Below are 21872 nucleotides of genomic sequence, written 5' to 3' on the forward strand. Positions count from 1 at the left end.
AGTGAGTAATATTAATCTCACCTTTTCAGTTAAATATAATTTTGGATTATTATGCTTAGTTGATAGATATAAGGTCGGAAAGTAAGTAGTACATTTAAACGCCCCGGAATGGAAAAACTAGTTTATGGGCGTGTTTTTATCCTGTATAGGGAGTTTAATTTTACTACATGTGGAAAAGCAAATGTCTTTGCAGGGACTGCCAGTATGATTCGATCTGTTTCGCATAGTTCTAGCCATGGTCCTGTATAATTGTGCATCAATTTCACCAAGAACTTTAGGGGTATGGTGTTTTAGGCCATGACTGTTTCCGGCGTTGTTTAATGGACCTTATTCTTTCCGTAGACCCTACAAGTCAAAAGAAAACAAATCACAATACGGGGTGGCCATTCGATATTACCTGGCAAATTACCTTATGTTGTTGAAACAAGAGATGGTTCGCATAATACCCTTATGTTGGTCCACAGAAAGATGTAGTTCTTAGTACAAGACGCGTCGCAATGTGCTTGCCGATAGATCGAGCTGTTGTGCACGACGTATTAGGGTCGTTGAATCGGCATATATGGTCTTCTCCACGGTAGCGATGTTTATTTCATATGAGTTTGTACAAAAAATGCCTCAAATTGAACCGCTATGTCATTGCAAATTGGAAAAGTTTTTTTCTTTTTTCTGCTCGCTGCTGCTTGTTTACAAACACAAAGTAAAAAACAATACAGAAGTTTCGCGGTATTTATATGAACGAGCCTTAGCTGGTAGTCTTAAGTGCTCGTTCCTAGCGTAAAGGCCTCGTTTCGAAGGTACTCGACCATACGAGCCTAATGCTTCCGATGTGTCGTCCAATGTCCACGGTGATTTGTATATATCTAAGTTGTGTACCGCGCCGATAATAAAACGGATGTATCAACTAAAGCCGAGCGATATGGAGTGTGCGACATTTAACCGATAGAAACGTTCCATGAGATCTTCGGATACGTGTTAATTAAGCCCCAAAGTGACAACTACTATCTTACCGTCGCCAGCCCTCACCCCGAAAAAGACGAAAAAAACAAACAACACCATTTACACAAAACGCCTCTGACGCTCTCGAAGCAGTCTTTCTCTAAACGCTTGGCAAGTTTCTTGTTGCAACGAATCGCGCTTCAGAGAAAAGTCGCAGCCGGCCTTAGAGCCCAGCACAGAATAGAGGCAGAAGCCGAGGCAGTTGTAGAGTGAAATGTAAGGTAACTCGTGCTTTATCGCTGTTACCACCATCTGCGTTAGTGGAGAGTCTAGCACTTGGAGAAATCGGCATGACGCCTACAGAGGATAAAGTATTAATGCTTAGCGGTAGTAGTAGCTGTAGTATCATAGCGACATTATTCGCGCTATGCAGGGATTCACCGGCTGACTGGTTTGTATTTACTGGTGGTCAGAACACAAGCATTGACAAGCTAGATGATTATCGGATACCGGTACTATCGGATCTGCTTAGTGATTTCGGGTGTCTCCTACTCACATAGCAATTCTCCAAGCTTTGAGGGCTATGTGGGAAGGCTGATAATCAACATATTCCTATCCAAGCAGAGTACTGGAAGAGCTCAATACATTGGAAGAAACAATTCTCTAGGCAAGTGGAGTACTCTAGAACGGCACGTGCTGGTTGGAGTAAAGCGACTCCTCCAGCACGGGCGGATGCTGGATCCGATTAAGCTGAGGCAAAAGGGAATCACGAGATCCGGATATCTTCTCTCGATACAATACAAACGTATTGAAACTAAGGCCGTAATTTACGCCGCTAATACTCATGGATTAATACAAATTGTAAACTAACGGCTCCGCCGCGTCAGATACCGAAAGTGATCCAGCGTTAAGGCCGTTCTAAATGCTCTTATTGGCAAATAATTGAATCTGCCGGTCAGCAGTGCCTTGTATTTTGACTGAAAAACATGGATTTCGCACAGGACGCACAGACGCTATCTCTGAGCATGTCATATACACCCTCAAAAGCATAAAACAGTTACTTTTGGCTGGCTGTGTTCGTGGATTTTATGTTGGTGTTTGATATAGCTCCCATATACAAGACTAAGCTTGAAAAATGCAGAGTTCTATTAAAGATGTTGCATGTAGTCGAGGCGATACTGCAGGAACGCTCGGAGAGCATAGATAATGGAATGGTCTAGCTCCAACCAACCGGCGTTACACAGAGTAATGGCACGAGCCCTTTGCTACCCATATCTACTACTGAATGACCTGTCACCTCGTGTTCAAAATCCAGCGAAACAGGTAAGACGTTCACAACATTACGGTACTGGTACATCAACGATTCTACGATCTTTAGAAGAAGTTGGCTTCACATCTGGCAAGTTCTATGACATTGGTTGTTGAGCGATACAAACGAGACGAGAGGTCATGGGGATCAGTCACGGAAGCTGGCGTGCAGCTTACGATATGCTCCGTAGAGACACAATGGGCTTGATACATCTGAATAACTTCAAGTACTTGGCGATGATCTAGCCCTCGAATGGCCTAATTTTCATACGACGCATATCAAACAGAGCGCGACGACCGATGGTTGCAGGTGTGGGAATACGTACGCCGTCGATACTTGCACGGCGCTAGCCTTAAAATAAAGATAGCCTCGATTGCTTGTTAACGAATCTTGAATTACAAAATTTTGGAAACACAGACACAGCTGAAAAAACCCTTGTTCTTTTAAGTGCGCCGTGGGTCTATGTTCTTCATCAGTAAGCAGATATATGCGCTTCCTAGGCGAGAATCTGAGATGTAGATTAAGCTTTACATCATATTTGCCTATTCGAGGTTCATCAGTACATGGTAGAAAAACATGGTGGACATTCCGACTTTTTCGGCGACAATCCCGATTTTTTTACCCTGAACTATCTAGATCTATCGTTGTTATGCACTGTATCGTTAGTCTCCCAGTGATAATTTATTCAGGCTATTACCATTGTTCGTTCTTTTCGGGTTATTAGGAGTAGGTTGCTCGTAAGGATTTCCAATACCACGCACATAAAACGTACGGTTAAATAGGATGTTTCTAAAAGTCTTCTAATTTTTATTTTTCGTTATGGTAAATTTGCTCTATAGTTAGCTGATTTGATTTCTTGAAACTTTTTTAGGCTTTAAGAAGAGGATATGATGAAAATAGGAGTAACGAGGGGAATAGACGACACCTTCTATGTTTTGTCTAAAACTATGAGATCGTTTGAATTTTTAATGACAACGGAGACAAAATGACCTAGTCGCTTTGACTTGCGGACATCTCAAACATTGCGCAGTTTTAGAAGCGCGTAGTGAATTAATATCCAGATCCTCTGATTTACAAAAAAGACGCTGGATATTTCTCGCCATTGAGTACTGATTGAGCGTGGGGTCAATGTGGACAATTTTTTGTTGTTTCCCTATTACCACATCCGTAGTAAATTTTTCAGTCGTTGAGATTTTGCGTTGTTCTACGTAAATTTTCGTAAGAGCTGAGACCACTCTTTATGGATTTTCACGTTCACGGATTCTCAGAATTTTTTCATAAGTCACTTTGAATGACGATCGTTTGCGACAAAGTGATAACACCGGCAGTTCTGTGAACACACTCTTTTCCCTCAAAGGTTGCTACTGGCTCATTTTGTCACGAATCTACGATTGTTTTTAGTCTTACGTTGGCACAAACTTTTTTTCTCATATCCCAGCTGATTCCCCGTTCCTCTGCGTGTTTCTACTTCATAATAGTAACTTACAAGTAATAACCCCGTCGAGCGGTTCAGTACTGCCTCGCGCTACTAAAATGTTCCGAGAGGTAGTTGACTTCGTATCTTTTCACTTGTTAAAATGCTACTGTTGATATAGGCGTCGATTTATTTGATTTCGTTAGTATCGTCAGACTAGTAAGGTAATCTCTGCGCGCCTACGGTACCTCTTGATATACTTGCTCTCAATAAATAAGGAGATACTCTAGTGGCGACCATTGGCATGACATGGGTTACATCTTCTTCTTGACACCATGACACAAAGCTACCCCCTTGACCTGACTCTAAGCACTAAATAAACTAGCTTATTACATCATGTCCTAACAGCTATAGCGCAAGTAGCTAGCCACCAGCACACATTTCCTGTTATTGTCTATCATTACAAATATATGAAGGCGTCACCACACTGCTACCCATATGTACCCGATCCCAATGTATCATAGATGTTAGTTGTTGTAGTCAAATGTGTGTTCCTTCTGTAAAGATTTCGAAAGTTTTACTTTATATAATTATCAGATTTCTATCTTAAAAAGCACTATCATTTGATCTTAAGAGACTACAAAAGGATTTAAAAAATGCTCACCCCTACATCAAAAAATGGCAAAACAAAGAAATAGAAAATATATGTGAACAAGTTCCAAAAGTCTCACTAAGAATTAGAGTCTTTGATTCTAAAGCCGAAACGAGTTCTGCAAAAGAAATTTTTCGAGTTTTTTCGAGTTCGAGTGACAGTTAGTTTTAATTATGCGTACACATGTTATAGCCATCGAATGCAATTGTGAAACTTGATGAGAATGAACGAAAGCGAAAAGCGGATCTTCTTTCTATTTTATTACTAAGAACTGTTACGTGTATTTTCTTCACAGAAATAGTCGAAAGGGTTAGGTTGGGAGTACCGACATTTTCGAAAACATGCGTTGTTCTATTTTAGCCTGTATAAAGCTTATTATGGGCGCCGGTTTTCGACCACCTGTGATGTCGCCAGATAACTCAGCTAAAAGAATTGATCTTGAGTTATGCTAAGCCGTTCGACCATGTGGGATCAATGGCACTTCATAAATGCCTATGTTAAAGTTCGAAACCGTTGCGAACCTCCATAAGTGGATGCCACTTATCTTCGTACTGCGATTCCGTGGCTAAAATAAGATCCACTCCAACAAAATATACCCGTTCGTGTTTAATGAACCGTAGAAATGATTAAAAGCTATACTAGAATAGAAGCTCAGTAGAAGCCGATACTATATATATATTCGTTGTTATATGTCGGTTTGGTCCTCAGGCCATTGTTCTTGAATTATCTGATGATTCTCGATCTATTCTTTCGGTTTTCTTCTGGCAAATCCGAGCGTTCTCTTTCCATTAAAGCGCCCACAACTCAATTTATCTCTCAACGCCGGCGCCAATCTGCAAGGCATCAGTTGCAGTTCTGTTATTTGCGGGCTAAGACAAAGCCACTTGTTTTTTTTTCTATCACATAAGTCTTTTCCAAGGAAATTCTAAAGAACGGCAAAGACAAAGCTCGCTAAAATTGCATCTAGAACCTATTTTCCATATACCCACTAAATTTGGGTATAAGTAATCGGGAGACTCAGTTTTGACACGTTGTCGGAACCAGAATGATCGGACTTCCTGAAAATACTCGCCAAGCAATCTTGGCAATTGTCGTAAACGGTATATTGCATATATTTTAGCTGCTTTTTATATGTAGGTAATTTTCTGAAAATCAACAAATCGTTTAATTTTTTATGGCTTAACTAGAAGAACATTAACCCCACTTGGTTCGACCTGCGTTCAGCAGTTTTATAACCAGTCGACTAAAGAAGTCGACAATATCAGGGATATATTTTTTTTATTTCTACCATGAAAAAACCGGAAGTGTTTTCGGCACTTTTTTCCTACTGTCTCTACAGATAGAAGAAATAATAAAACCGAGCATTAGCCCCTGTGTTAAACGCAACTGGTGTAATGTTGTTGCCTTAATCCGAAAAGTACGCGAATCCTTTATAATTCTCGGTAGAAATCTTGGTATAGGAATCATCGAGCTGTTTCTAACCGTTTTTTTTTTCAGCTGTATCATATGATATTATTTAATCTATGATTATCTAAAATGACACTTGACTAAAATGATACTTGTAAAAACGGTGAAAAAAGAAGAAAAGCTATATATGTATATATATATGTTTACTGTTTTCTGGCTAGATCGAAATCTTGTGTCTCAAGTAATATTAGTCGCATCGGGTTGGCGCTGGTGTTCTTTGACATCTAAAGTTTGGTGGCAGCAGATATGCCAAAATCGTTGGAATGCCTTTGTTCAAACTTGGGGTAGAGCACTTTGACTATAAGTAAGATTTCCGTAAAAATTTGCTATTTTGTACAATTTTATTACAATAAAAACGTAAATTCTGAAAAAGTCGAGGTTTATAATCAAAATATCTTATTGGAAGGTACGGTTTAAAGATGATTTTGTCGTTTTTTGCCGTTTTGGAAACTTCGATGTGAAAGCTATTCCCCGTAGTAATCGATTAAATACGAAGAAAAATAATGAAAGCACGGCGAAAATCGAGAGACTTGCGTAGGCGTGTTAGGTACCGATTGTGTAGTCTTCATCTTGTACACCCCGAGATACCGAAAATACTCGGTATTTTCACGGAATCAAACGACCCGTTGTTTTAAGAATGAGCTGATAAGCACTGCGAGAGTACGTTCTTGATCCAGAAGAGTGGACGGCAGTGTTCTGACTTGTGCCCCGTCGATTAACCCACGGGTACGCGACCATTCTGAGTACACCTTAGATGACGGAATGGCAGGGATCATGTCAACCCGAACGCAACATCAACAAAACCAGCAGTGCAAATATTCTATTCACTGAGCAACAAGCAATATATACGTTTACCATAGTATCTACCAATACTTGAAAACGGCTACCGCAATAATCGCACTCGAAAGAATTGCGACTAAGCAATGTGAAGGCTTGCGCGAGATAGCAACGAGCGTATGCGAGGAAATCTTTGTATATCTGTAACATAATATACATATCGCCATAATATCGTTAATTTTACAAGATTAACGATAAGGCTAATCTGACAATCGACCCAGCAGGTCAATGGTGCTATAGGGTACGGTTACATCAGACTGGCCAATGAAGCATCTTATTGGAATGCTTGGACTTGTGTGCTCTGGGGAATGAACTTATGGGTCTCGTGATCCTCATATTTTATTCAGTAGTAGAGCTAGAACGGCAAATATTAGCCTTAAGAGTGAGGCAGAAACATGTCGAAAACGAGTCGAAGCAGAAACAGAGAGGTGCGAGACATTTCTGAGAGATCTTCCGATGATCCGATCCCTCCTTTGCCACGAGAAACAGCGCGAGTGGGAGGGGACAGCATTGTGTAGTCCCACTGAGGATAATTATTTTTAAGAAAACATTAGTCTTTAATCGTGGTGCCGCAAATAGATATAGGCAGTGTAGTGTGTGAAACAAAGTATATTTGTACCACCAATGGACGAAATTGTGTGTTTTTACAGGCTGGCTACCAGGAATACATGGCATTTGAAGAAGACAGGTCTATTAACAAGTTAAAGTTGTTTGGAGACGTTAATCACTTTGCGTCCAAAATCGGCTGCCATATGCTCTCCGTTTTTCTCTTCGGCCAAAATTGTCGAGCGGCAAACAATATTATTGCGAAAAAAAAAACGAGTCAAGCAAATAAGGATTTTCGGTTTTCTTGCTATCACAACGCTCGGTCACCAAGAACGAATGTCACAGCTATAAAGGTGACGTCGCCGAGTATATTGCCTCTAACATTGCCAGGAGGATAAGGTCTTTTCTAAGCGTAAGAACCCTGAAAACGGGAGGAGTTGGAGCAAGAAATTATTCTCTCAAGGGCTGTCAACGACAACAACACATTGTGGACCTGAACAGCAAACCCAGCTGATTCAACTACTTCTGCAGAACCGAATGTATCAGCAGCCGTGTCAGCTTAAAAGAACGAGTCACCGCCAGACGAAGTCACTGTTAAGGAACCACCGTAGGGAAATGGGCTACGGCCATAGGGTCTAATTCCTCGGCGGTCAAAAACTCCTGAAAGCAGGTTCTGGCATCATCGATAAATGGAGAACCGGGCCTTTTACGCAACAGCATAAATCATCGCAGCCATTCCGGAGGTCGACCACGAAGTTTTCGGCGAGGACGCATTATGGAGAGACGTTAAGTAGTGCACAGTAGAATTGTGAGGAACTCTGGCTCGCCTCTTCCAGGGAAGCCTGTATAATATAGCCATCCTTGTACTAACCGAAACTTGGACCTTTTAATTTACCGCTTTTTTCCATAATAAAAAGGAATAGATTACAGCGCCCTAGTGAAGGCATCTCCGTTTTTTATAATCATAAGATAAGCGACCTCGCGCCATGCCTAATGGAGAATGACGTCATTGCCTTATGTGGCCGCCAACAGTCTTTTTAGCAGCTTATGTTCGGCTGGCCGATTTGGAAGTAACATATGTACTAATGCTTCTCCTCTAGTTATTGCTAACACTCGCCTCGAGCAGTCCGACTCGAGCCGCATTACGACTCTTCTAGACACGATTGCAGCTTTGGTTGCTGAATAGTCAATCCCACCTCTTCACCGATTCTCTATATACAAGCAGGAAGTTCGACCATTGTTGTATTTGACACGATGGAACCGGGATTACGATCAAGTTTCAAAATGAAAATCATTTCCTGTTAGAGAGCGCAAACGTTCGTACTTACGGCAATGGCAATAGACCTCGTTGTCTATTGCCATTGCCGTAAGCACGTCTAAAACGTAAGCCTATCTAAGTTGTATCTGCGCAGGCCGTCAAACGTCGGACTCTGTCTAAATGTAAACCCACTTCTAAAACAGACCGACACAGTTTTCTCTTGCCTCTAACTTGGTAAATGCAAAAACCTGTGCGCAACGTCTAGTCGAAATATGCAGTCTATAAGAAGCATTTCTATTCCAATACAACCTGATATCCTTTACCAACACTTTACAGTGCAGGAAATAACGTAAAACCTAGGAAGTATATGCAATTAGGAAGTCATCGGTCCAGGTAGGGTCCGCAACGAGCATCTCAAATATGTCGTCGTTCTAATGCTGTGCTGAACTAACTGATTTAATAAATGATTATATCGTGGTACACACTCAGCTCAGTAGAGAGACGTTATTAGTGATCTCTAAAGGAAAGGGCGACCCTTTTGCACCATTATCATAGCGCGAAACAGTGAAGCAGAATGTTTGCTATAAGTTGCTCTCCGACCTGCTCGTTAAGAGACTGAATAACTACTTAGAAGGCGTACACGTCATGGCAACAAAGCAACATGGGTTTTGGAGAAAACGCTTTACTGAAACGGCGTATAGGATTGTGATACCAGGCGTAAACGGACCACTGGCCACGCCGCATAATTCGCTATCCGTTCGTCGACTTCGAAGCAGCCTTGCACTCGGCGCCTATGCAAAAGGCTATGTTCATGCTACGCGAGAGAGATGTCCTTATGAATGAACCTTTTTGCTGCCATTCTTCAAAAGAATAGAATAACTATCGGTGACAAAGTAGTCGAACTCCCGCTTTTCATACGGGTAACTAACCTGACTCGAGTGAACAATCTGAACCTATCCTTATGCTTCATCTTGTTGAAGTGCCTCCTTCATAAAGAAAAGGGCCACAGAGGTTAGTCGAAGTCATCTTATGTACAGCTAACTTAGTAATATACGGATTTGACAGGTTTCAAGTGCAGCAAGCTCTAGGGCGGATTCACAGAGCAATCACACACTTGAAACTGACTGTAAATTTGATCAAGACAGAGGCGATGAAGGGGAGACAAGATAGTGGCCGTAGACACTTCTTTTGTCAGGTTGCCTCTTGCCTATATAAACCGATTTCCGTAGTTGTGGCTGTCATTATCTACAAATAGCAGAAGTTTCACTCTGCACATCACCGAAAAATGTAGGGAAAATGTACCGTATAAGGAATCAAATAGCGTCACTGCTTGGGCCTATTTATTCAATTTTAAAGTAATTCCTTTGGGAACGTATGGAATACGTGTCACTTAAGAGGAGTTTTGAACAACTAAATCCAGTCAGAGCCTCCCTTTTCAAAAGGGCTTGAGATTACATATGGTGACCCAAAATCGCATCGCGTGTCTAATAGCTGACCCTCTACCGCCCTCAGGGGACCGTCATCGTTTTGAGCTCCCAGAAACGAAAGCTTTCAAGACGAACGTTAGAAACTGGAAGCAAAAATTCGCGGAGATTGGTATAAGAATAAGGTATAACGAATGGAAAGGAACTAACTGGCTAAACAGGCATGTCATCACTCGCTTTGCCGTGCACGGGTTCCACCATACATTCTGCAGGAAATTAGCTTTCTTACAGACGATAGCCTACAGAAGATAGATTACCTAGACGATACAGGTAAGTACCTCAGATGCGTTGGAAGTTGTGATAAATACGATGCCGCTTAATACTCTGTGATACTTTCTCTCGGACATCTGGCAAATTTCTCAAATCTTTTTTATAACTTCAACAAATTCATATTACCGATACAACGCAGACTGTTCCTAAATGATTTTATATACGATCTCTGATATTAGGATATTGTATTGTTGATCTGTATTTTTGAAATTTTGATTGCAAAGGTGAATAAATAGAATTTAATCAATGGTGTAGATTTAGTTTGAATTAAAGGATGCTCATAATTATTTTTCCCAAAAACCACAGAAGTTTTAGACTGATGATGCTACGAGAAAATGCCAGAATGTCATCGACCAATATAGGTGAGTATTTAGATAATGAAAAAAATATTTATAAAAAGATTATCGCTTCAACTTTGGCCTAGTGTATATATACCAGTATAAATACCAAATAGAAAAATCGTATACACAGTGGAGTCTGTACCTCACAATTGGAAAGGCTTACGGTTTACACATAGGTAATTACCTACATGATATATAAGAAATTTAGAAAGAGAGCACGTGCCGCTCTCAGGCAGTAAGTATGTGCACAGAGTCCTGTGTATGGTACAAGATTGATTAACTTTTGATTTTGTGTTACTATGACCTATTTCTTCAAGGCTTCTTTTATACTGATGAATGATGATCTGAAGAAATACTTAGCATTAACAAGGACTGTGGAGTTTGAAGCCTGCGTTCGCTGAGTGATACTTTCGTCGTTACCAAGTAAGGTTTCGTAAATTATATTCTTTGGAATTGGGAAGCCTATATCCAAGTTTTGGCGATATTAGTACAAGTTTTGATAGGCTTAACATTAGCCCTGAAGGTCTGTTAACTGAGATCTGTTTACGTTAAGACTTTCCTTCTTATGGAAGCCTTACCGTCGTAGACAAACATACTACCATTAGCATAGGTAACTAGGTGGAGCATACAAATTTCTCTAATGATCTTCTCTAATAAAAAAAATGTATACAGAGAGGTGTGGCATTTTCTTGAGCTTTAATTAGCTTTGACTAATTGACCAGTAATTGAGAGACAGGTAGTACACATAAAGAAAGCACCCTGTCGGGTAGTGTTGCACGTCCAAGGACCTTAGCCCGTTATGTCAAAATGTCGTCACTTCTGATTGTCAATTAATAATTTATGCGTACCTATGCTTCGCATGCGGGATGAGCTAGCTTTCTCGGTAGGCAACTGTGAAATACGGTAAAGCAACGTCTCACATCTTAACCGCTTGCTGGCCTGAACCTTAAAGCGGTTGTCTCATTGTTGGTGCATATAAAGTATTTTCATGTTCGAAATAATCTCCAGAATTCTTTCGTTGTGCCTAGAGAATTGTATATTCATCATATTTGTAGAACATCGGGATTATGGTAAAATATAACTACCGTAGATGGTAGCGTACCGACCAAAGATAGAATAGGTCAGCAGCCATTTTACCATGATGCTCGCCTCAGGTGCTGTTGTAACCTTCTAGTTGTAGAGAAGCGAACCCAGTCCCTGTTGTGTCCATAATTCTTCGCAGATCGGCTTTGATATTAGGGGTAGTCTATCCTAGTTGACTCGAACCATCATTATAATATATTTCAACAATTAATCGTTCCCAAATTAAAAAACTGCGCATGGTTGAGACTGGAATGTATATCCGTAATAATAATAATTAAAATGTGGCTCTGCAAAAATTGCAAGTGCTGAAAGATACACTTGATCAGCGGTTTACTTGACAAACCTGCTACCAATTTTATAAAATGATATCGCATGTCGAGAGGCTTGGTGCGCTTATAACAGGGAGCTTCTTTAGTCAGCTTAGGGTCTAACGTTACATTTTGGCTTAATCCAGTTACGAATCCGGTTAGCAAGTCTACGACCGTCAATAGGGGGCCGTTGATAAGAAGCTGCCCAGTGCCAGCTTCGAAAGGAGTGTCGGATATGTTATTGTTCGTAAAGCTCAATGGTTTCCTTTTTAGATGTGCGAGCGGTGAATGAAAGCGTGAATGTGTCTTTGTTGATATTTGAAGCCTGGCCAGACTGGTTCCGAATAGGATTTGCGTCTATCGATGGTACACATATTAAACGTTTTCGAAATTGAGACTAATCTGAATAACTTCACTCATCGCTACCCGCAGATTTTTAAAATAATTCAACTTCGAATTATGTAAGGGTATACTGAGCCAAACAAGGGAAATGAGGAATGACAACGTTATTAGTAATCTTCACTTTTATTTAGCTAGGAGGAGCTGACCCAAACAGGAATTTTCCTCCCGCACGAGCTGCCTGAAGAGTCTGTACATTATTATGGATTGCGGTAACATATTGGATACTTGCGTTGCGAGCATAGTAAATTGTAAATTATTTAATAATTGTGACTTATTATTTTTATCTTACTGATATCGCTTCGCGTTTCGCAGACAAATAGGTGGTTTAAGTTTAGTTGGCCTAACTTGTAAAATTTAATACATTTCACGGAATGTTAAATGATACTAAATGATCTATCAAAGGGTATTAGATTTTATGTAAACTAACAATCACGTTGAAAAACAAAAAAAACCGTTATAATTAAGGATAAAATGTAATATGAGTTAGAGCGAGTCGTGCAGAAAAAACAGTCGTATCATATTTGATTTGTGGTCAATGGCATTGTGTAGAGAACGAAACGTTTTCATCTGCCAAGCTCACACTATCGTAAAACTCGCGCGTGTTCTGGATCCCGCGTTCTGGACCCCTTTATACAAGAACAATCTGTCAGAGGATTAATTTACAGCTTAGATCAAAATGTAGAGGTTTAGGATCGCCAAATTTCTTCTTCATAATCATCATAGATGTCTCAAAATCTTAGTGGCTTACAGAAGACTTTATAAGCGTTGTTTTTATGCGAGGTTTTAGTAGCGAGAAGGATGAACAAATCCAGAACTTAAAATATTCTTACAATTCGGTTCTAACCCTGTATGACATTCACGTTAGCAGCTTTGATAAGTGGACGTTTTTCAAGAATAAATCTTAATAAATCTTAAATGAAGCACCATAGTGTCAGAACGTATCGGCCATTTTACGCATAGATATACTAGGAGGTTCCCATGGTGAATATTTCATATCTCCTGATATTAATTTGACATCACGTAATTCTAAATTTTGAAGGTTCCCAATTATGTTGGCTAACCTCCCGAGATAGTTGAAACTCTTTGTACGTGGAAGCATAACAGCGTTTCTATAACCGATAAAAGAGTATTTGTCATGTTTTTCATTTGTTTGTTAGCATTCATGGCACAACTGAAAGCAGTCATGGTATTTAAGTATGGTAGATACTGTGGATTAACAATGTAGATGAAAGTGTGTAGACACCGGGGCCTTCCAGGCGCGATATAAGATCCTATATTTTCGTGTTTAATATTTTTTTAACAACATCTTTATGAGCTACTTTTGTACGGCCTGTCAAGTCGAATTCATATATCACATATTATCTTTATGAGTCTTGAGTCCCATAGAGTATTTCTAGCGCCTTTAAGGAGGGAAGGAAAGAAGCTTGAAAGCCAGCTCATCTAAGGTGTTAATGCCGTTACAGTGATTCTTCGAAAGACACTGAACTTTTTATTTGGTAGAATATGAACTTGTAATTATTCTGGTAAAGTAAAGACTTGTAAAAGCTATCGAAAAGATTCTATATACAACCCGAATGATATAAAACTATTGTTAAAAAGAGATTGATCGGTTGTTATTAATTGTTATTAGTTTTTATCGTTATTATTGGCTAAAACGTCTATGGTGGCTTCCGGGAGTCCAACTTTGATACACCACTTTTTACTGTGGAAGGTTTCGAATGAGTGTAATGACGTTCAATTCTGATTGTTTATGTAAAGTAAAACTATTTAATTATCTAGATTAGACTAAACCTTTAAGTGGCGTAAAGGCTTATGTCGCTGGGCGTCAGTTGATTTCGTAAAAAAGGCAAGTGAAATTTTATAATATAGCATTATGTAAGTCCTGTAGTCGAATCGAAGCTATTATCGTATTAGAAGGGTGCAGAGGGTTGGGCTCATAGAGCGAGTTTATGATCAGCCTACGGACTAAGTCGCAAGGTGTCTCACCGTAGTCAATATAGAAATTTTCTATAGAGATTATTATCCTATATATTATAGAGATTATTAAATTCTCCGACGGCTTTCTATTCTTTCTGCCTGTGAGAGATGTGGCAACTTCACTATGGTGCAATGATCGTACTGACGTGATTGAATACTATATTAACGAATGTACAGCATTCGTGGTTTTCAACGGTAACACAGCTGTGCTAATTGTTCAGACCTGTCCATATAGGTACAGATGTATATATCCGGGTACATGCGTGCGCGCTACCGTCAAACACTGCTATAGTAATAGTATGTGAATCTACGTATCGGGTCCCGCTAGCACCACTGTGGTCTCTCGAACGTTCCCTTTTTCTTTCCTGATCCTGTGATCTCGGACACCAGATATCTATCCGCCCTAGAGAATCTATCGAATGCATGCAGCATGTTTGCCGTCCACCTCTGTCTTCTTCATCTCGTGAGCACTCACACTAATCACTGGGTGAGCGTGGGTGACCTTGGAAGCACATCAAATAAGAAGAGTTTGTTTGTACAATTAACGAGTCCCGATCGTGTCAATGGATGGCCTGGATAATAGCGCTAGCAGATAGACGATTGGTGTTAAGAGGAACAACAAGGACAGGAAACTCCATTTGCGCTCCCTGCTGACAGTGCCAACAATCTGCTGGTCCTTCTTGTCCAAGTTATCAACAAACAAGATGCAAGTTCAAAGCTTCGCCCTGGGACTTACTCTCTTAGTAAGTTGTTATTCTCCAATGAATGTGCGTTGTGCAATTTTTCCCCTTGGAATATTTATGTAGTGCTAGATCGACTACTCGTTAGCGGTTATCCAGTTGGACATTATTTTAGGATGACTAAGTTAATAATTTAAGTGTAAGCGTTTAGATGCTATCCCTAGAATGGAAAACACTGACTCAACCACCTTCACCTTGATAATATTTTGAATAATAGACGTTGCTTTCAATAGGTTAAATGTCTAATTAAAACTTGTTTTGCCAGTGTTCAGATAAAGAGTAAACGTACTTTAGCCCACGAAGTGAACGAACTTGAATATTAACTTTTTCTTAAAAGCTAGGAGCGCTTTAAGCTTTTTGGCTGAAGAGAAAATGTGATGCTCTGTCTGCGTGTGTTGCCGCATACTGTCATGAATGTAAGGATAAGTTACCACGGTAGTATTCCACACGAAGGAAAGAACTCTTACATCACATAATTTCATAACATGAGTAAATTTACTCATGAGTGACGGTTCCTGGTACTGCTGAAAATTTTATAATGCAACACATCGCAAGCCATCCCCCAATATTAGTTTAAATAATCTCCTCCCAGAAAAAGTTATTGGTCTAAAGAGAGGTGCGTTCACTTGCCATTTATGTATACTGTGGCTCTAATGTTTCCTACGACAGAGGCTTTCAATGGTTCTAGCAGACTGTGATTAACTGTTCCTATTATACTAGCGAGTTACAATCGGTTTAGCAGTTTTTTGTAATCTTTGAAGCTACATTAAAAAAATAATTTTCAGCTGTAAACTAAGCGCATTTTGACCTCGAAATTGTTGCTGCTACTTCGTTTCCTTTTACCTTTCTTTTCGAGGTAATATATCCTGTCAGAAAAAAGCCCAGTGCTTCGTGCTAATCCATTGAGATTGCAACATTTTGGCTTGTTCCCGCACAGGAGGCATATGTTTTCGATGTGTTTTGTATTCATTTGTGAGACCAAATACGAAATGCTGGCCGGTACAAAAAAATACTTCTGACAGAGCCCTTTCATTATTTATTTCACGCCAATATAAAAATGCCAATGGCTTCCGTGACTACAAGCTAGTAAAAGTCATTTTGAAAGTTTGATAGACGTTTACAAAAAGATTATCATTTGAACGGGAGTTGTTGTCGAGTTGGTGTCGAGTGGTTGTTATGTTTTCATATTTCTGAATAGATAAACGACCCTTCTTACCGTGTTAATTCAAAATATCTCCCTGTATTTTATTGTAATTAGTACTTTTGTTACTCTACGAGTACAGTTTTGCAAAAAATAAATTAACTGTGTATATTTAGAGATAATCGGTGCGCTATTGCTACGCTTTGATTATATTAAAATTGTGTAAAAGCACATACCGGAACAATGCGACATATGAACACCATGTAAAAAATATGTTTGATATGCAATGAGTGTAGTGCCGCAGATGACTGAACCTTGTCGAGAATTAATTGTGCTTCTGAATAATAAAGTGATTTATGTTAACAAAGCCGCTTTAAGTTCGATCCACAGCTAAAAGTTACTGATTTTTTCGAATCATATGACCTGTTAGTATTAGTAGGTGTGTTGCAGCAGGTAAGTAATCAGCGAAAACATATGTATAATCGAATTATATGCAAGCTAATCCCCAATGGGCTATAAGCATTAAACCCTTAAAGGGATTTCAGAGGCATTAGTGGGTAGGTTAAGTAAATGTGATTCAATCGAATTCAAAAACACCTTCATGAAACCAAAAGGTATTTTGCGATGTGTACTGCAGAAGTAACTGCCATTTATTATATCCCATGTAAAATATCCTAAAGTGAAGGAAGCCTTAAGTTTTGGTTTGTTCAGTTGCCTAAACGCCTATACTGGCAACTCTACGCCCTAGCAGACGATATGATGTCATTTTGCGCAGCTGGTCAGGCTGTGTTGCGCAGAATCATTGTGTATATCTCGTATAGTGGTACGACTCGCTACTACTTACAGATGTTCTCTGTCAGAACATGTGCTGGAAATTATTATGTAACTCATTGTATTTATTGATGAGTCACACGTTTTGATCTTCACAACGCTTCCATCAGCCATAAGTACTAAACCATAAAGATGCGAAAACAAGTGTGTTTATTGATACACGATTCCTAGAAAAAGAAGATATTAAATCAGTTAAATACAACGTGTTCACCTTTGCTGTTAATTAATAACACAGTACACCAATATCAAAATGAGTATATAAAACACTGCATCATATGAGTAATACAAGTCTTGTTGTGTTAAGCAAACTGGTTTAAGAAATTTGCTAGATATCCTAGAGATGGTTTAAGTGGGTAATGAGCAACATGATGTCTAGTATAATTTGTTTTTCGAGCACCTACATGTATCGTTAGGCTTATGGAAACCCCCTGCAGACTCTACGGTAGAACCCATGAACGGCAAAGCAAGTGACATTTAGCCAGTTAGTCACCCTTCTACTCGTTATTCCTTATTGCACCCGAATCAAGGAAATTCCCATCGATCTCCGCGAATTTTCGCTCCGAGTTTTTAAGGTCAGTCTTGAAGGCTTCTGTTGCTAAGAGTTTCGAAACGACGATGTAATCCCTCGGACAGCCGGAAGAATCGGCTGGAAGATACGCAAGGCGATTTCGGGTCTTCCCTTTAATAGACTTTTAGAAGTAAGGTTCGCATTCTGCCTAACTTTGGTTTGCGCCTGCGTACACCTTCACCTGTCGATGTCTTTCAACCTTTGATAATCTGGCAACAAACTATAAAACTATATGTTCACACCCTCAATAGAATGAGAGTGCACTGAATATGGAGCAAATTGACCTATTAACACAGAAAAAAGTTGCGGTCAAAGTTCTGTTAAAAAACAGCAAAGGCCAGACCTTACCTAAGTACGACCGCCAGTGATGAACCGAAAACAGTAGACGATGAAAAAATTACCAGGGCAAAAACAAGTGAGGCTACAAGACCTATCAGTGGCTAAGGCTATCAGTGTAGATGCATCAAGTTTTAACACCAGCTGGCTAGACAAAATTGTAGAACAGCACCGTAGTCAATTTAAGCCTATGGGTGCAAGAACACCCAAACCTGTGCTAGTAGCCGAGGGCAGCAACGTGAAATAGCTTAAGAGGCATTCACTGAATGAGATTAGTGTAGATGACAGGTATGACGTAAACAACAACAGGAAGCCGCCATGTGTATTGCAAAAAAAATCTAAGAGAATCAACATTATGTCCATCATTAAGGTACGGCGGATTGACAAAATTGTTCTCCAAAGGCAACAATATAAATACCAAATACCGCTCAGTCGAACCCCCACTGATGGATTGATTATATTGTGCTCCCACCCCGCGCTCCGGACCATTATTCGGCATTCCTTTTTACATTTAAAGCACAACTTCCTTTTCTTTCTGCTTTAGTACTTTTTAAACTCCTTCTACCTTAGACTCGGGATTAGTGTAGATTGTAGGTATGAGATTAGTCTAGAAAACGTAGAAATAAGTATTGGCGCAGGACCGGTGGTGTGAATTAAATGCGTTCTATTTGCTGCAGTCGAAAAGCGTTTACTAAAGCCACACGATACAACTGTAGCCAAAAGGTAGAAGTCATGCCCTTATCCACAACCGGAAGTTACACAAAATAGCCTTTTCAAACTACCAAAGCCACTTTTGTGAATTACCGTGCTCGAAATGGCCACCGCCTATTAATTATTTTTCTATACGCTACAATAATAGTGCAAACAATGATCAATACAATGAACTTCAGTTTGCCCGTACTACTAACAAGGTCGTCAGAAATAGCGTAAATTAAACGCAATGTTTTCGCCAGTTAAGTAGCACAGATACAAAAATCATGGAGGCTGCGAAGGGAAGCACTACCTATCTCCTTCCAATCGGAGTGGAAGTCAGTCAGGTTCACAGAAAACAATTGGCCTTTGCAATGCTCTCGTATCAGCTAGACCCCGATGTTAAAATCAATCTTTCCTACAACGCGGCTTAAGTAGTGCACAGGAGAACCTTAAAATATGGGAAGGTTAACCACAGTAGAATTATAAATGCTCGAGCGGCAGATACGAGCTGCATGGTACCAAGCAAAGAAACTAGAATTGAATGCTTACTGCTCCGACTCAAAAAATTACTATAGGCACAAATGTAAACATGCCAGGCCAGGCAGAGCCTGAGCATCAAAAAATCCGCCCAAAACCATATATTGGTAATCTTTATAGGATCCTTTCGTACCTAAGCGCATGGTTTAAGGATTGTAGTGCTTATCAAACGCAGCTGGAGCTGAACTTATACGCAATGACTAAGGCGATCAAGCAAGCCATGGCTGCGAAAAACAGCTAGGAAAACCAAATAATATAAGCTTTTGATACGCAGCTATTGGCTGCTATTGGTGAGTAATGCTAGATCATATCGGAAGCACTTCCGGACGAGCATCACGAATTCCCCATAAAGCCGTACGCCTTACCAGCCTGTTAAATATTTTTAGATGATATTAAAAAGCCACTTCTAAAAAAAAAAGTCAACTTGCGTATACTGTGTTCGTAGACTGCTGGAGTTGCAAATTCAAATGTTTGAAAAGTTGATTAATCATGGAGTGCTTATTAAGTTACTTAATTTCCTCAAAGCTTTTTGTTATTTGGTAGTGTTATATTAGATGACGGAGCAACCGGACACTGGCCTATTAACCGGACAAACGAATTTCCCGAAGAGAACATTTTTTATCCATTGTTATCCGTTTTACTAGTTGCCAATGTTCTGCCACGGATGAAAAGCTAACATCTGTCAGTAACGGTGCTTCTGCAGGCGGACAACCTTCTATTAAATGGTGACCACCGGGATCATCTGCAACAAACGCTAGCGAATTTTGCCTATTATGTCACGAGTATTCGAGAGAACTATCACACAGAAAATGAAATTCAAGCAGGGTAGCTTTTGCTTAAACGACCGTATATTTGAAATCGTTCAGAGTACAAATCGAGAAAAAGATGGAGAAACCGTCCGCATACCTACATCGATCAGCAACCGACAAGGCCTCCATCCAAAAATAGTATAAAGCCCTTCCTAAAACAAGGAAGTACAAACGTTACTCTAGGGCAACCAGGTAATATGAAGAACGATTATCTGCCGCGCTCCTTGTGCCTTTCGATCGAATTAAGCCCGCCTTCGTAATAAGTGCTCCGGACCTTACGAAAATTCGATAATCTGTTTGTCTGCAGATACGTCGGTGCCCATTGAAAAACCCCTGAAGCAACACGCACTGCCTGAAACTCAGAAAATGATTGATACTAATTTCGAGTTTTTTTCTATAACGAAACCAATGAATCATCATAAGTGCTTGGAAAATGTCGCTAGAGAAAACCGTTATATAGTTTATATATATAACGTTTTCCTTGCGTGACGGACGGTAACTGAGGTCATCGTGCCCTCCATATCATGGAAATTAAATAATAGCCTACCGACAGGATTAATACTGTAAAATTCTTAATGTGCTCTGTGTATTAGATTGCATACCTTACAAAGTTTACATGTATATTTAGTTACCATTCACTTGGCTTTGTGAGCGAATACTATAAATTAGGGCCCATTGTCGGCTACAAAACCCTGTACCGTAGACTTATTGTTGTTTTGTAAATTCTCTACACTCTACTTTCGTTCTGTTATTTGAGACAGATAATACGTGTAAAAATCAAAGCGGATACGATATTTGAGTTATTAATTCGGTAAATATGGTTGTTGGCCATCTTTTTCACGTTCTTGCCCTGTAGATACAATAGACGGTAAGTTTGCTAAACAAGTTTATCTGTTAAAAGTATTGGTTTTAAATCCCATTTTTGAGGATTTTAAAGCACACATTTGAGAAACACATACAAGACATTGAAGATCAGATTAAAAAAATGGGGAAAATTTCTAATCTTTGAAATTTGTCAAAATTGCAAAAGAGTAGCTTCAGACCGAATAGAACTAGTAATAGATTTCCGGAATTGTCAGGAAAACAAAACAATACTGGAATTTTAAATACTGATGACCATAAGGAAGGTAAAGTTTTCAAGGCAGTCTTGCAGCGTCGCTGTTAATTAATAAACGCTCGTCAACCGAAGTACAATGCTCTTTCAGTATATGACTTCTCTCAAAATATGTATAAAAAGCGAATATATCTCTCAAGCTTCTTGTGTGCATAGCTTTACCCCGGATCTTATTTGATCATTTTTAACCGAAAAACGGCACATATGATAGAGTAATTGCCACAGCTGTGCGGTTAGTAAATTCAGCCCAAGATGAGATCACTCGTTCAAACTATAAAAAAGGTCTGATTACATCAACTTTAACTTTTTGAGGCTTTTGACAAAATAGATTTATGTGCGACTTCAAGTGTTCACAAATTGCCACTAACTCCTTTTTTCCTTTTTTTTTCTTTTCTTGGATATGTGAGAGCTTATTTTACATACAGGTCAACAGCAGCCTTAGTAAATATGGCTCTTGTTCATTAGGTGTACCTCAATTTGTTGTGGGCCAATTTTATTTAGTATACACAGTTTATACATAACGTATTTGACTCTTGTAATACTTAGTCATAAGTAATCTATGGGCAAATCAAAACTATATGGCTTTTCTACATGCGAAAATTTGCAGAGGGTGATAAACGCAGTACCAAGATGATGTCTGATTATACCCGATCTAAAATGCGCGGCATTTTGTCTCGAAGATTACAACAGCTTTTCCATCGAATCAACGCTTATTCTCATGCAGTTAGATGTCTTGAATTATCTGTATTTCAGACCTTGATTTTAATTATGGTATAATATTCAACAACAAATGTTTTTCTACGCGCTGGTCTGTAATGC

Source organism: Varroa destructor, unplaced genomic scaffold, assembly GCF_002443255.2.
Source record: "Varroa destructor unplaced genomic scaffold, Vdes_3.0 BEIS01000896.1, whole genome shotgun sequence".
In the NCBI taxonomy this organism is placed as follows: Eukaryota; Metazoa; Arthropoda; class Arachnida; order Mesostigmata; family Varroidae; genus Varroa; species Varroa destructor.